Source organism: Lucilia cuprina, chromosome 5 (assembly GCF_022045245.1).
Source record: "Lucilia cuprina isolate Lc7/37 chromosome 5, ASM2204524v1, whole genome shotgun sequence".
Lineage (NCBI taxonomy): Eukaryota > Metazoa > Arthropoda > Insecta > Diptera > Calliphoridae > Lucilia > Lucilia cuprina.
Window position 1 is genome coordinate 70,086,704 of NC_060953.1, and position 16,288 is coordinate 70,102,991.

At 26.4% G+C, this 16,288-nt stretch overlaps 1 protein-coding gene across 1 annotated transcript in view; it reads left to right on the top strand.

The window, feature by feature from the left end:
- LOC111684176 overlaps positions 1 to 16,288 on the top strand; it is a 461,818-nt gene that overhangs the window by 143,243 nt on the left and 302,287 nt on the right. The gene's annotated exons all lie outside the window — the stretch shown is intronic.

A 16,288-nucleotide genomic window follows, 5' to 3' on the forward strand; every position in this document is an offset into this window, starting at 1 on the left:
TCACAAGTCAGTGTGAGTGTTTTTTTGTTTTTGTTGATAAAATTTTTATTAGTCTCATACATACTAGATATACATTGATAGATATGTATTTATATGAGTATGGAATAATTGTATCTAGAAATTTACATTTTGTGATCCAACTGTCTGTTGTCTGTGTCCATTCCATCCCTTGTTATTTCAACTCATTTTATATTTAATCAATTGCCAACCAGTTTAAATTGTTTAAAAAAAATAAATACAAAAATATTTTACATATATTTTTTCAGTATTTGTATTAAAAATTTGCATACATAATGCAAATGGAAAACAAAACGTGGACCACTATATATTTCAAAATTAATAAATTGTCTTAATGATCTACAAAAATATTGCAAATCGGGGAGAAATCCTCTAAAGACGATTATACTATAGGCAAAATGACCAATTTTTAAGCCAATTTTTAAGTCAACAATTTACAAAAGTAAATTATTTATAGTAGCTAACATTTTGGAATAGACGAGTGCAAAATATTTGATTTAGGTGGAAACAAATTATTTAGTGTCAACATGTCAAAATCAATTGACATTTTTTTGGTATTATTTTCAAAGAAATTTTAAAGGAGACTACATAACAATAAGAAAAAATACTTTTTTTGCATATCCGACCCAAAAGGTTGAGCCGAATATGAAACGATCGTCATAAAAACTGTTAGAGGCATCGAATGGCAAATATTGATGTTTTTAAGCCAGTTTTGAGCATTAATGCCATTTTCTATAATAATTCATTGTTTTTATACTTATGAAGCGTTTCGAGAGACTCAAACTAAATTTCAGAGCCCTACGTGCCTTCTGTGATTTATTGCCTCAAAAAATGGCCATTCGGCCTATAGTGCATTGCACTGAATTTAATTTTTTTAGTGCTTTTGCATACCAATTCGTAAAATAACTAAAGGTTTTTGTTACATAAATAAAATATTTTTTTGCCCAAAGTATCACATGTCCATATTTTGTTGTCCATATGTAGACTATTTCATTGCCTTGGGCATTTACTTGTTGGTATAAATGTTTGCGTGTATTTGCTCTTCTAAATACATTTGAACACATTTGAAATTTGATAACGCAATCAAATGTTTAAATTTAGATAATTTCAATTGCAAATAAAAACATAATTAGGATATAAAAATTTCACATACAAATTGAAAGTGCTAAAAATTAAGTTAAGCAATTAAAAAAATATATGAGCAAAAACAAGCAAATAGGATTTTAAGTTCTAATTTATTGGCTGCATTTTCAAAATTAATTTAATTTAAAGTAATGTTCTAACTAATTAACTAACTAACTAACTAACTAACTAACTAACTAACTAACTAACTAACTAACTAACTACTTTAACCATCTTGTCTATACCCGTGCAAAAATACGTACACCAATACCCAACATTTTTTGCTTTGTCTAGTAGGGAACTGTTTTGCCAAAAAAAAATCCTAAGTCATGAACAGAAATTAAAATTTAAATTTTTAAACTTAAGTATATTTGTTTATATGAGAATAAAATTGTTATAATCAACATAATTTTACTATACTAAGTCATATAAAAAAATCCTGAAAATCGGTCCATATTTATAAATTGTACAGGGGCCACAAATATTTAACATTAAAATTTATGAATAAAGACACATGACTCTGTATTTGAAACTAACTTTGTTGTTTAGTTAATTTTTTATAAGATACAATAATGTATATATATGGAATATGTTTGGAATGTTCACTAGTTAAAGAGATACATGGGGGGAAAAAAGTACCAAAATATAGTTTTTAAACGTTAATTCCCTAAAAATGCCGAATTTTAGAAACCATTCCGTATATATTTTTTTTAATGAACGAGGATAAACTTTAAACTGTTTTTGTATCTTTTTTAGTTTAGAAGATGTAAGGTTAACCGTCTTAAAAATGGGACTCTTTGATTCTTTTTTGTATTTTTTTAATTTTCTATAATATTGAACCTAGAGACATATAATTAAGCATTTAGGGCCGGAGTAACTGAAACCCTATAAAAGGCGATTTTTTTGTTACTTTTTCGTTATTCCAAAGGCATTCTTTGAATCTAGAAACAAGAAATTAAGCATGTACGGCCTGGAATTAGTGAGAACCAATGAAAAAGGATTATTTTTTGGTAATTTTTCGTTTTTTTTTAAATAATTTCAAAGATCTGACATTAATTATGTGAAGTCCGGATTAAGTGAGAACCTAAAAAAGGGGATTTTTTTGGTACTTTTTCGTTGTTCACTTTTATATTTTTTTATTAAAAGTAATGAGAGATTACCAATGTTTTACAAATTTAATTTTTTTTACAAAACAGAAATTTAATTTTTCAAAATTTATATTTAAAAGCTTTACAAGCCGTTGCAATGGACGATATCTTATCTACAAATAATAGAATAATATTTAACAGTAATTTGGCATTATAATACATCATAATTTCACTATTACGAGAGAAAAGCGTATTTTCGAATCAGATCTTGATACATATTAACATTTTGAAGCTTTCACTTTAAACTTGTTAAATTATAATTTTTTAAGGAACGATAAAATGTTTGTTTAATTTTAACTAGAAATGAAAATTTATGTAACGAGTTTGTCGTCTAACTACTCACACATTCACATTATAATTTGTATAACAAATTCAAAATGTCAAATTTTATGGTCATAAATTATGCCAGCAAAAATGTCAAACCAACCAAGTTCAACTCACACAATTATGTATTCAAATACACATATTCTCACAAACATATAATAGGAAAAATGTCCTGGCCAACCATAAAAAACAAATAAAACGCGATATACATTGAAATCTGGGCAAATTGAACTGAGCAATAGTAAATTTCCAATTTTAATGGCTTTATTTTGATACGTTCACATACATATACATATATGTAAGTATGTATCCACTTGTTTATGTAAGAGCACATGCGAGAGTCGTTGAAAGAAAATGACAATTGCAAAAATTTAAGGATTCCTCTATATATAATGTTCTAATTGAAATGAGGAATATTTATTACTTTAATCGTTCCTCGTATGTTGGTACTTACTTTATGACAGAAAACCAAAATACTGTTAGTGAAAAAACTCGAAGCAAAATGTGACGCATTTAACATGTTTGTATGTATGTGGATGTTTATGTTTATTGTCTTTTGGCTAACTGAAAGAAACATTAAAAGAAAATTTTTGAGAACATTTTTAGTTGCCATTTTTTTTACAAAGGCACCAGTTGCTTAAACTGTAGATTCAGCAATAAAATGCGAGTTTTGTTTGCAACATGTGATGATGCAAACATGCCAAAAATAAAGGGACGTATACAGGCACAAAAGAAAATAATCATGATGCTGAGTGAGATGATGATGAGTACAGGGACAACGATATGTAAAATGATGGATGTTGTTGCGAATGTTTCCCAAAAATATACATACTTTTTAGCAACAGATTCTTTTTCACTTTAAATGTGCGTTTGTATGTAATATTAAAATTGCGTACATTTATAATAGCAACTGAAATCCTTGTAGTTTTCTTTTTGTCTTTCGCTCTCATACATAAAATATTTTGAAAAATTTATAGCCCAATGTCTCTTGTACATTACGGCTACAAAAATGTTTTATTTATTGTGTTTTCGGTCATAATGAATTTTCAATTGTATTTTTTTTGTTTTGTTTATAAGACATAAAAAGCAATAATGTTGATAGCATGAGCCTTATGATGTAAATGCGTATTTCCCAATGTACTTCTTAAGTATAGTCTGATAGAAAAATTTTTAAATTGGTAAAATTGTGGACTCCATTACAACAGGATTAACGAAAATTTGTGTTTGCCTTACTATACGATTGGTGCAAATTTCATCCAATTCTTATTTTGAATTTGTTCACTTGACACGAAATACTCTAGCATAACTAATGCTAATTGTATTCCTCATATCATATATAGAAAGTGGAGTGTTAAAGTATATAACGGCTGTATTTATAAAAACTTATTTTAGGTTTATTAAACAATTTTAGGCAAAATTCAGGAAAATCGTATTTATAAACGTGAAATAGTTTAAAACACCTTCAATAAACCATTGACAATTTTATTGAAGGCTCAACCCTTTTTTAAGCCAACAATAAGTTGATTTTTAACAATTTTTTTCTCAGATAAAGATTTTTCCGGTAATTTTAGGTTGATTGCGAAAACTAATTATGGTTTCTTTTAAAATAAAATCTAAAAAATCTAATTTTAACGTTTACAAATTTGTAAATAAAATCCCAGAAAATTTTTAAACGATTATATTTTGAGGAAAAAACTCAAATCTAGGCATTATTGGATTAATGCATGAATATTTGACAATATTGCAATTGTCCAGCACTATTTTTAGGCAATTTGGAAGTGCCCGTCTGTCAACCAAATGATGGACAAAATCATTTGATTTGGCTTTTTCAAAGTTTGTTGGTTAAATATAATGCAATAAAGTAATTAACCATGTAAATTGTACAGTGCTGCCAACTTAAACATAAATCAGCACAATAGTTAATATACGTTTATTATTTGTTTATGAATATCACAATTTTATTAATGGTTTTTAAGGCTAAAGTGTGCTTTAACTATTGAGTGCATTAAAAGCAAAATAAGATTTTTTTATAAATACAAGCGTAAGTCTTTATTGTCATAATAAGCAGAATAATATCAACATTATTACTATTTTATATTGTCCAATATTATTCCTTCATCTGAATTCCTTTTCACGTGGGAACATCATTATATCCATGTAAACCCGCCGTCTTTGTTGTTCTCGGCGTTTCTAATTTTGTTTGTGCATATTTTTATTTTAAAAGTTATGGCTGTAAAGTAAAAACAGTTTAATCAATTTAAATTGCAGCAGTTTTCCTTAAATGTCATTTTATTTAAAATGTAATTGTTTTTATTAAAAAGCCCATATAAAAATACTTTGTCATACATTCCACAAGTTTATAACGGTTTACATATGGGTAATATCGTTTCAAGTGATTCAACTTTTAAAACCGATGTCTTTCGATTTGAATGTTGAATTTGAGCCCTTAAAAAAATATATATTTTTTAAATTGATTTTTTTTTGAAAATACACAGAAAAAATTATCGGTAGTTTATTTTCAATTAATATGTTTTAATTTTCTTTATTTTTTATTTAAACAAATTTTTATTTGTCTTAATTATCTCGTTTTTTGAAACTGTTTGAAACTAAAGTGTAAATTTTGATTAAAGTATTAATTAATTAAATTAAATTAAAAATTTTCTGGCCTTCTTTTCTATTTTAGATTAATTTTTAATATTTTATTTTGAATTTTTGTGCTAGCAATATTTATAATTCTTAAATAGTCAATAAAATTTTAGGCATTTAATATTCAAGTTTCTTTACGATTTATGAAACACTTTTTATGTTAAATTGTGTCAATAAAGTGATAATTTTTGTAAATGCTGAACGCATTGTTATAGGTCTAGTATTCCTTTAACGTTGTGTGTAATCGATTAATAATTTGATTGTTTTAATCACCATATTATCATATTTATTAAATATTTAATTTATACAATTAATGAATTAATCAATTTTAAATCTTGTCTCAATTATTGACATTAATTGTTCTGATTAATTCGTTATTTGGAAAAAATATATATTTTTATTTTTTTACAAATTTGGTAATTAATATCATCATTTTGGTTATAGGTGCAAAACATGCTTGATACAATTATTTTGATAATTAAAACTCATTTTCTGTTTTTTCTGTGTAGTGAAGAAATAGCTATCTAAACACTTTTTTCTGCTAGGACTAATTTGGAATTTTACACTCATTTTGAAAAAAACACTATATGACTGAAATATCCAACTTTAATTATTCTAACTGCAGTAGTTCTTAACCAATACTACTATACTTGGTGAAAATTTCTTTCAAATAGGGTTTTTGAGAACCCGTGCCGGAAATCGATTGAAAAGTGTAAAGTTGGGAAAATAATAAATAAATTAATTCTTCAAAAATTGTGCCATTAAATAATATTTAGGTACATTAAATTTGTCCAAATTTGTCTTATCAAATTTATCTTTCAAACAAGGTATAAAATATTAATATTGACCGACAAATAACGCAGTTATATGTAATTTTTAATTTCTGCTATTCAGTATTAAATTTAACCAATTTTTTAAAATTTAAAAATCATAAAAATACGAATAAATACTAAATTATTTACTTTTTTATTAAGAGTTTTTAAATTTAATACCTTTTCTTATCTTGTTTGTGGAAAATAGAATACTATAATTTATTTTAATGTCACATAAAGTGCAAAATTTATTTTAAAGAGCTTTCTCGTTTTTCTTTTTTCTTCTAAATAATTTTGTCGCTTTTGTTGTTATTATACTTTTTTGTCAGTGATTTGTGTCCCAAATAGAAATTTATATTTAATATTTCTTGTTGATGTTGCTATTACTGTTAAAAACTTCAACCAATATAGACATACAATACATACATACATACATATGTAAGTATATGATAACATGAAAAACGAGAACAACAATGGTAATATAAATTCCCAATTTCATTTCATGTTTTTATGACTTTCAATAAAACAATAATTCACTTAAATAACAGCCGTTAAAACCAAATGAATGAACGAACGAATAACTGACTGAATGACTAGCAGCCTGGTCGGTTGGTTAAATGGTTAGTGGCTGATTAAATGCCAAAGAAATAGGGAGAACAAATGTATCACATAAAGATGGCGTCATATTCATTATAGTTAATGGGTAACAAGACTATCAATTTCTTGAAATGATGAAAATAACAAAATACTCTCACAAACATGTATACCGATAACATTAACAAGAAGAGCTATAATAAGTAAATGATTATGAACAAAGAACATCGAAATGAATACCAGGATGTTAAAAATTATGACAACAACAATATTAAGCCATAACGGAAGTGGTGTAGACAAACTCACATACATAAATACATACATACATTCATACATACATACATACATACATACATACATACATACATACATACATGCATACATACAAACATACATACATACATACATACATACATACATACATACATACATACATACATACATACATACATACATTTATTTTTTGTTAGGTTTTTTTGCAAGTATATCTGCATGAGCATAATTGCATTCATTTGTGAATTACAAAGCAAATAATAACTAACTTTTGTTTTCTTTTATATACAGTAACTGTATCTTTCAAAACTTTATTTTCCTCTTTCTGTATTACAAACCATGAAATAATGAATTTAAAGTGGAAAAACTTTACTATACCTTTCGTTTAAGTTTTGGTTTTCACTTCATTTCTCAGATACTATGAAATAAAATGACAAAACATCATTTAGAAAAGAAAACAAGTAAGAGTGTTAAATTCGGCTGTGCCGAATCTTATATACCTACCATCAAATCGTATTCCATAAAAGGAATGCTCCACTGTTAACATCAAGGAGATAAGACTTAAGTCAATTATATTAATTTTTAAAAACAAAATATTTTTGTCCAAATTTTTTAACCATGATCATATGTGAAAGGTAGGGTCAATTTTGGACTGTTTGTCGTAAAATTTTGTTTCTTAAAACAATTATTCGTTTCGAATTTCATTGCTGTTCTCGTATTTTTAATTCCGTCATATGCGTACAAGTATTTATATGTGGGGGAACTTATATAGGGTAGGGACAATTATGTATCGATACCCATAAAATTTTGAACATAGATTTAGTTTTGTTGTCTATGTTTAGTTAGAGACCAATCCTCAGAAAATTCGGAATGAAAAATAATAAAAAATTATTAATGTCTTTTTGTGAAAGACACCTTAAATAGTGGATAGGATCAAATATGGACCAATTATTTAAGTCGAATTTCATCGCAGTATTAGCCAGTAATAAGCGTTAAAATCATTTCCTTACATATGCGAAATTGTGTACCGATATTGCTCATTTGCAATACCAAACAAACTTTACCTGTAAGATATATATTATATGGATAATTTTAACTCGGTAGCTATTTCCGTTCGAACCCTATCGTGCTTTTAACAGACAGACGGATTGACTTAGAATTTAATATGGACACAAAATATATATACTTAAGTGGGCATACGACCAATATTTCGACGTGTTGCAAACGGAGTGACAAAAACAATATACCCTCCATCTTTTTTGATGGTGGGTATAAAAAGAACCATAACAGCAGTTAGTTTGTGCAAGTAACTTGGTTAAGTTTGGCAAACGTAGATATACATTTTTGTTTTTGTTTAGCTGTTGTTGTTTTTCCCATCCATTTACATACACACGTTAATAAATAGTTGTTGTAGTAAATATGCTCCATCATCAAAAAGTACTTAACAAAGGCAATTATCGAGTTTATAAACTAAAGGTAGCATTGGATGTTTCTACTGCTGTTGCAGTGGTGATGGCAAAGTAACAGTGGCAGTATCAGCAGGAGCTTCTGTTTTATAAACGAAAAAAACTTAACGAAAAAAGATGAACAAAAACTAAATGAAATGATTCCTTGCATTTTTCATGCCAGATATTCTTTCTGTAATGGTTGTGAAAAACTAAAACCGAATATGAAAATTTAAACATTCTGAAGGACTTAAAAAATGAAAAATACAGAGTGAAAATGAAATAAAAAGAACTGAATAGAACACAGCAAGTAAATGATATCATAAGAAAAGATGAAAACTTAAACTTTAAATTTTGTTTTAAAATTTTAATTTTATACTAAAATTGCTATTGTTCATTTTTTTACTTTTCCCGTTGTTTCCACTTCAGTTGGGAACATTTTCTTTGTCTTAAGTTTATAACGTTTAACGTTAAAGTGTGGCAATTTAAACAGAAGTTATTATAAATATTAAAATAAAATTTTGTTTATCGTTTGTTTGTTACGAAACTTTATATATATATTTTTTGGATGTAACAAGTTATTATGAGAAGATAGTAGACATACAAATTAAATAAATTATAAATATGTATGTAAATGTAATGTTAAAAGAGGGGCATGTTATTTCTTTAAAATTGTACCTTAATGTTAATTTTTAATTCAACTTATGTGGGACACATACAGCTTTTTGCAACAGTTTCCATCTTAATTGTAGAAAGACGTCTGCGAAAAAAGTAAATATGTATATATTTTAAATCTCAATTTCTTAAGGAATTTCAAACGAAACTTTACAGTAGTTTATTTTTGCAATAAAATTTAAATTCATGCAAATCATATTCATATTCTTATCATCGTCCTCATCACTTTGTTGTTTGACTTTTCATGCATGCATGAATTTATAAGAAAAACTCAAAGTAAAAATATAAAATGTTGTCACGTGACAGGAAACGGTACAACAAAAATAACAATATCAACAAAAACATAATTTTCTTGTTAAAAGCAAAAAAATATACAATGTTTTTTATTTTTTCTATTCTATTCCTTATTTGCTGCTGTTGCTGATTTTATTGAGTTGGCCCATAGAGATGAATGTGGACTAAGGGGGAATAACTGAGAAGAGATGGATTAACATTGATACAATGTTACGGTTTTACTGATTTGAGACACGTGTTGCATGTCAATTGTTGCTCATTGAATAATAAAATTTAATACTCGTCTAGGCCGTCACTGGTGGTGGTCGTTTTGTCTATTTATTTATTTATTTCATTCATTCTTTTAAAACTGTTCTTGTTGGTATTCTTTTATAAAAAATGGCCAGGTTGTTGCTGACTGCCCTTGTTTGGAATAGTTTATTCGTTTGTTTGTTTGTATGTCAGTCTATATATGTATGTTTGTCACATAGAATATGACCAGCTCAATGACTTTAATGTCTTTAAGAGTAGAATTTCTGGCACAAAAGTAAAATTAAATTTATTTGTTTATGTGCGGATAGTATTTTCTTCGTTTCATGATTTTGTTCATGGCATTTCTTCTTAAAGTACGTGTATGTGGGTGTGTGAGTTACTGTATGTTAAAGTCTTTCCGAGAAATACTTGCGTTGTCATTGACAACTTTAACTTAGATATAAAATGCTTACATTAACAAAAAAAAAAAAAAAATACTTTTCATTCTTACTTAATATTTACCACCTTACTTCCGTTTCCGATTTAAAGCAGCATGAAGTTGCGGCAAGTAAGAAGTAAACATTATTTTTCTTGTTTATTATACAACAATAACAAACACCATTGGTGTTACTGTTGCTACTTGTTGTTTACCGTATTTTTTTACTTATGATTCCTTCATTTAGTGGCATTTAGCCAGTGTAATGCTCCTTTGTTGACTACAATAAGATGTTTCCTAGTCTTCTACTTGAATATTGTGTCTGCAATGATTCTCTCCTTCTTACGATTTGAACTTTTAACGTACATTTGTAATCATACTTGTTAATATATTGTTTTGTTTTTGTTTAATACAATGAAGTGTTATTTGTGGAAAAGAATTTTTAATAAGAAGTTTTACTCATAATCTGCTCATGCTTGTGTTAATAACATATCGGCCCTTATTTGATAAATAGAACAACAAAAGTTTTAACAAAGTTTTTAGGAAAGCAAGAAAGCAGTTTGTTTTAAGTTTGGTATATATTCTCTGCATTTTTATCGAGTTTTAGCGCTATTCTAAATTTCACATATGGCTTTATTGTGGACATGATTTCGTTAGAAGTTTGCTTACTTATACAGAATGGTCAGTTACAATTACTTGCAATATCTAATTGATCAATAATCAATTACAATTATTAGTAATTGTAATAAAGTTTTGCCAATTACAATCATTTGTAATTGTTGCTGCATTAACGGTGGTATATGTCAAAATTGTCATTTATATCTGATTCATAATTTTTGATATTGCACCTGCCTATTAGAGCGTCTCGTGGACCACTTTTTAGGATGAATTCCTCTAAAACGATACATTTTAATATACCAAACACTAGAAAATGAAAAAATTTTTTTGAAAAAATTCTCTGTTTCCTACCATCAATTAAAAATACAACAACATATTTCTACAATCTTTTCGAATTGTGGGAAAAATAATTAAAATTTTTGTTAGTATATTTCTGGTCTGCAAAAAAAATCCAAAACATCTGAAACGGAACAAACAAAATGTCAAACTATTAAAAAATTTTTATTTAAAAAATTTTTCTGTATGAGCTGAATTACGACAATTTTCTATTGCCTATGTTTTCCTTATGAAGTACCTAACCTTTAAATGTAATCAAAGCTGTCTGTGTAATGTATACGCTATACATGAGTTTTTAAATGAGGAAAAATCGTATATATTATATATATATATATATATATATATAATTATATATATATATATATATATATATATATATATATATATATATATATATAATATATATATATATATAATATATATATATATAGTGGTCAGTTTTCCTCTGAGATTGATGAGATTTTAATATAAGCTTTTTTCCACACGACTTTTAGATTGGTTATAGCTATTACAAACAACAAATTACCACCTGTTGTCAAAATGTCTATTTAACAAATTGTCAAAATCCTTAAATTGATGGTAATTGAAGAAAAAAAGAAAAAACTTCAATAAATATTTTTATATAGAAAATTTCTTAAACATTTTTTTAAATTCTTCAAAACTCATTGTTAAAATACCAACAAGAATTTATCTTAAAATTTAATAAACAACCATAAAACCAGTCTTTTGTAACAGAAAAACCAAATAAAAAATTGGAAATGCCTTTAGATGTTGAGAAAGCCTCATGAAGGGAAAAAATTACTTTACACCTACACTGCCGCACATACATACATACATACATACATACATACATACATACATACATACATACATACATACATACATACATACATACATACATGCATACATGTAATGACATCACTAATACTTGCATATAAATGTATACATATTAAAAAAGTTTAACATCTACACAGAAAAAAATATTCAGTAATTTTTTTAATAAAGACGTTAATCAGTATTAAATTTTAATTTAATTATATTTTTAATTAATGTGATTATTTTTTTTAATTGCTTTTTGAATTTTTAAAATTTTTAATATTTTGACATTTGTGAAAATAAAATAAAAAAGAAAAAACAGTTTAAAACTTTTGCATAAAAGAATTTCATTATTTTATAAAAAATTTTGTTATTTCAATTCAAACACAAAATGGACGGGAATTTACTCATCTATGTTATGTGGACCTACGTAAGTAAAAAAGTTCTCATTCAAAAATATGTGTACGCAATTTAATATAGTGTCTTTTAGATATTTTGTGGGATGGGATGCTAATTTAGACGCATTATATCCCTAATGCATTTAAAAAAAGCAGTGGACTTAACACAAGGTAAGCTTTGAGCAAGATTTCTCCAACGTGTTTCTAAGTTTTCTTTTGTTGTCACTTTTTAGATCATTATTTCATGGCGCATGACCCCGGCGGATGCTAGGATTTTTCATAAGTTATGAAGTATATCTGAAAATATCGTGGCGATTGCATACATACATACCTACATACATACATACATACATACATACATACATACATACATACATACATACATACATACATACATACATACATACTTCATGTATTTTAGTTATGTATAATAGTTTTTTGTATATTCAATAAAAACAATTTACATAAATCTTCAATTGATAATTAATTTAATCGAATTCATTAAAGACGTATTTGAAATATGCCACCAGTTCTAATTAAATGAATTAATTACAATAATACTATTTTAATCGAAATTTTTGCCACGTTTTTTCCAATTAACATTTTTAATTTTCAGTTAATCAATAGTATCATTTTGATGATTAGAGCAAAATCAAAACTTTTTTTAATTAATATTAGCAATTTCATAATTGAAATTCATTTTTAATTTTTTCTGTGTATATAATGGATGTATGTGTGTGTCTGTGTGAACTCCTACACTTTAATTGTAAGGTCGGTTGAGTTTGGTCGATCTTCATGCTGTGCTGTAAGGAACAGCTGGGTCATTTTATTTTTCTTTGCTGCAGGGCAGCTTTTAAAGTTGGTCAACCACATAAAATACACAGAAAACTGACCATAAAACATCAATGCCATACAACAGTATCAGTTGCCTTTGTATGCTGTAATAATTGTCTAGCAAAACAGAGGCAAGATGAAACTAGGGTTTCAAAGTTTTTTTAATGTTACGTATACACGATACAAAATATTTACATATGTATGTATATGTTTTATAAGTATGACCAACAAGTTGCTAAAGGTTCAAAACATCATTAAACGAGTAAAAAGTTTTTGAATTTTTGTTAGAGTAAGTGAAAGAAGGATAAGTAGATGGAAGTATTTCATGCATTAAATATTAAACTATAGCTAGCTATACAATATACATACAAATGTATATGGAAACATACGCATTCAGATATTGTATATATTATAGATAGAAGAAAATATTTAAATCCATTCAAGTGTAATATTCAAAGACCAAAACTATAGAAGAAAAATTATTACACTCAGAAATATAAATTTGAGATACAAATATTTAAATACCTATACGAAAAGCGAAGCTGAATTTTTTATAAGATATGGACGGTAACACAACGTACAATTTCCTATGAGTTATAATTTTTCAAAAAATTTATGAAATATAAGTAAAATTTTTGCAAAAGAGTGTATATGGTGTATATGTAGACGTAGAACTATTTCTGTGTATAAATTAAACGTCTACTAAACAAGGCAAATCCTTTCAAATCAAAATAAAAAATATATCTTTTTGAAATTTTTTATTTTCCCCTTTTTACAGTGTACTTGAGGAATAATATAAAAATTAAGCTTCAGCTTCTATCGAATGTAAGTACAATAGCAAACCAATGATACTTGTTACTCATGTAAGAAAATTTATATTTCATTAAGTAATCATATACGCTACACTCTCTATTTCTAAAAAAATAATTTTTGTAGAAAAGAATCCTTCATAGTCTTCGAAACAAGCCAATGAAGTATGTTCACAACTTTAAAGGGAAAAAGACTACCAGAGGGCTTTAATAATTTTTTTTATTTTTTAAAGTGCAAGAACTCACACACATTCTCTTTATTACATCTATGTTTTCTTAAACATTTTTTAAGAAAAAATAGAAAAGATATTAAGATAAAAGCAAAAATCCTGAATATTAATAATGAACTGCTATTTGCTGTCCTAGAGTCTTTTAGATTTTGCGGAAAGAAAATTTAAAATTGAGTTGACATTTTTTTTGTTCTGCTTAAAAATTTCTCACTCAAAGAACATTTGTCTATAAAATTTCTATGTGGACATTTATATATACTTGAGTGTCTAAGTAACTGTGTGGTGAAATACATAAACATGTATTTAGTTTTGAAGATTTTTATAGTTTTTTGTTTATTTAACTAAATTTAGCAAAATTATTATAAAGAATAATACATAAAAATTAAATATATTCATGTATTCTAAGGTTAAAAATGAATTTTTAATACAATTTTCTAATTATAAATAAATACCCAGTAAAAAATAAGGTACTCATCAAAAAATTACTGCAACGTTCATTACTGGCTTAAAATTATGAGTATTTATGTATAATTCAACTTAAAAAGTTTCTTACGAGCCAAAATCTCTTCACCAAATTTTATGAGAATCTCACGATAATTGATCCTTACGTTGTTCGAAATTAACAAGACTTACATATATATACCAAAATCTACATATGTAAATAAGCTTTTTGCGAATCAAAAACTATCTATCCCATTTTGAAGATCTTCCTGAAGAGTTAACTCACCGAAATAAGGCGTTAACTCACCGTATTCGCCATATATGGCTAACTTCAGAAAATTATTTAACGAGTACAGTGATAAAAATTAACATAGAAAGTTTTATATGAAAATAATTCTTTATTCCTAATGTGAAGAGGATTGACATATTACTGACCAAAGCCCATATAAAAGATTCCCTTTAGCAAGGAGTTTTATTTATTTAATATAGTGTACGAAGATAAAATTCGAAAAAGCAAAATCTTTTTACGACAATCTGTCCATAATTGGTTTTAAATATTTTGGTTTAAAAAATTTATATTTTATTAATTTAAAATATCTAGCTGATATAGAGACAGGCATGGATGAGGTGTATATAAGGTGCAAACTGTTACATTGTAAAATTGTACTGCTTTTATTAACAACACCTGTACGTATACGTGTTAATAATTTATTTATACCACAAATACTAAGTATACGTCTATTTAAAGTATAACTTGAAATGTTTTTTTTTTTTTTTTTTTGCGATTTTGATCTTTAAGATAAAGGTTTTTTGGTTTAATATGTTTAAAATGACACCGAGACCCTAAATATTTGGTGGAGAAAACTGGGATACGCAGGTCTTTTTGCTATTTTATAACGTGTTGCACTGTGTTATTTATGCTAATATTATTAAGTCAATTTAATTTTTACTATAATATAAACATTTTAAAAATTTTAAATAAATTATATACTACTTCTGTAGTAGTACCTCTTAAGCACTACTACAGATGTAAAGATTTTAAAACCTGTGCTAAATTCATTGCTTCTGCAAGTATTTTTAGCACTTTCACGAAGTAAATTCTACATAATGTCGGCTTTTTTTGATGTTAATTTTTTGCTGGGTAACCATAAAATAAATTTTAGTGTTTTTATATTTAAATTTTCGAATGGTCATTTATAAAGTGTCTTGTGTTGTTATTATTATTGATTTTTCATTATATGCTTCAATTATTTTTTTACTTATAAGTATAAATAACTATTTATACATATTTATATACTTACTATGAGAAGTCCCGCAGTTCGAAGACATTGTTCCAAACTAATTGAGTACGTATGTGATGGATTATTTTTAAAACATGAGTTTATATGTAATTATTTCTTTTACAATATATGTAACTACAAACATATATTCTTACTAATATAATTCACAATCTCCTAACCTTGCATACTAACCTAACTTCGATAAAGAGTTAAATGATTTCGCCATTTATATTTCTAGTTTTTTATTCATACTTCTCGTGGGTAAAATAGTAACTTTGACGCTTTAGCATCTGCTGGGATATATACAGACATACATACATACATATACATACACACGTTTTTCATAGTTTTGACAATTGTTGCATGCTTTATATAAATATTCTAGATATTTTGTTTAATTTTTCTTTGAAATATAAGAAGAATTTATTTCATTCAAATGTGTAAAAATAATTTATTATTCTTCAGACAGTTTTAATAAAAAAACAATTTTCCTCTTAAATGGAGAATA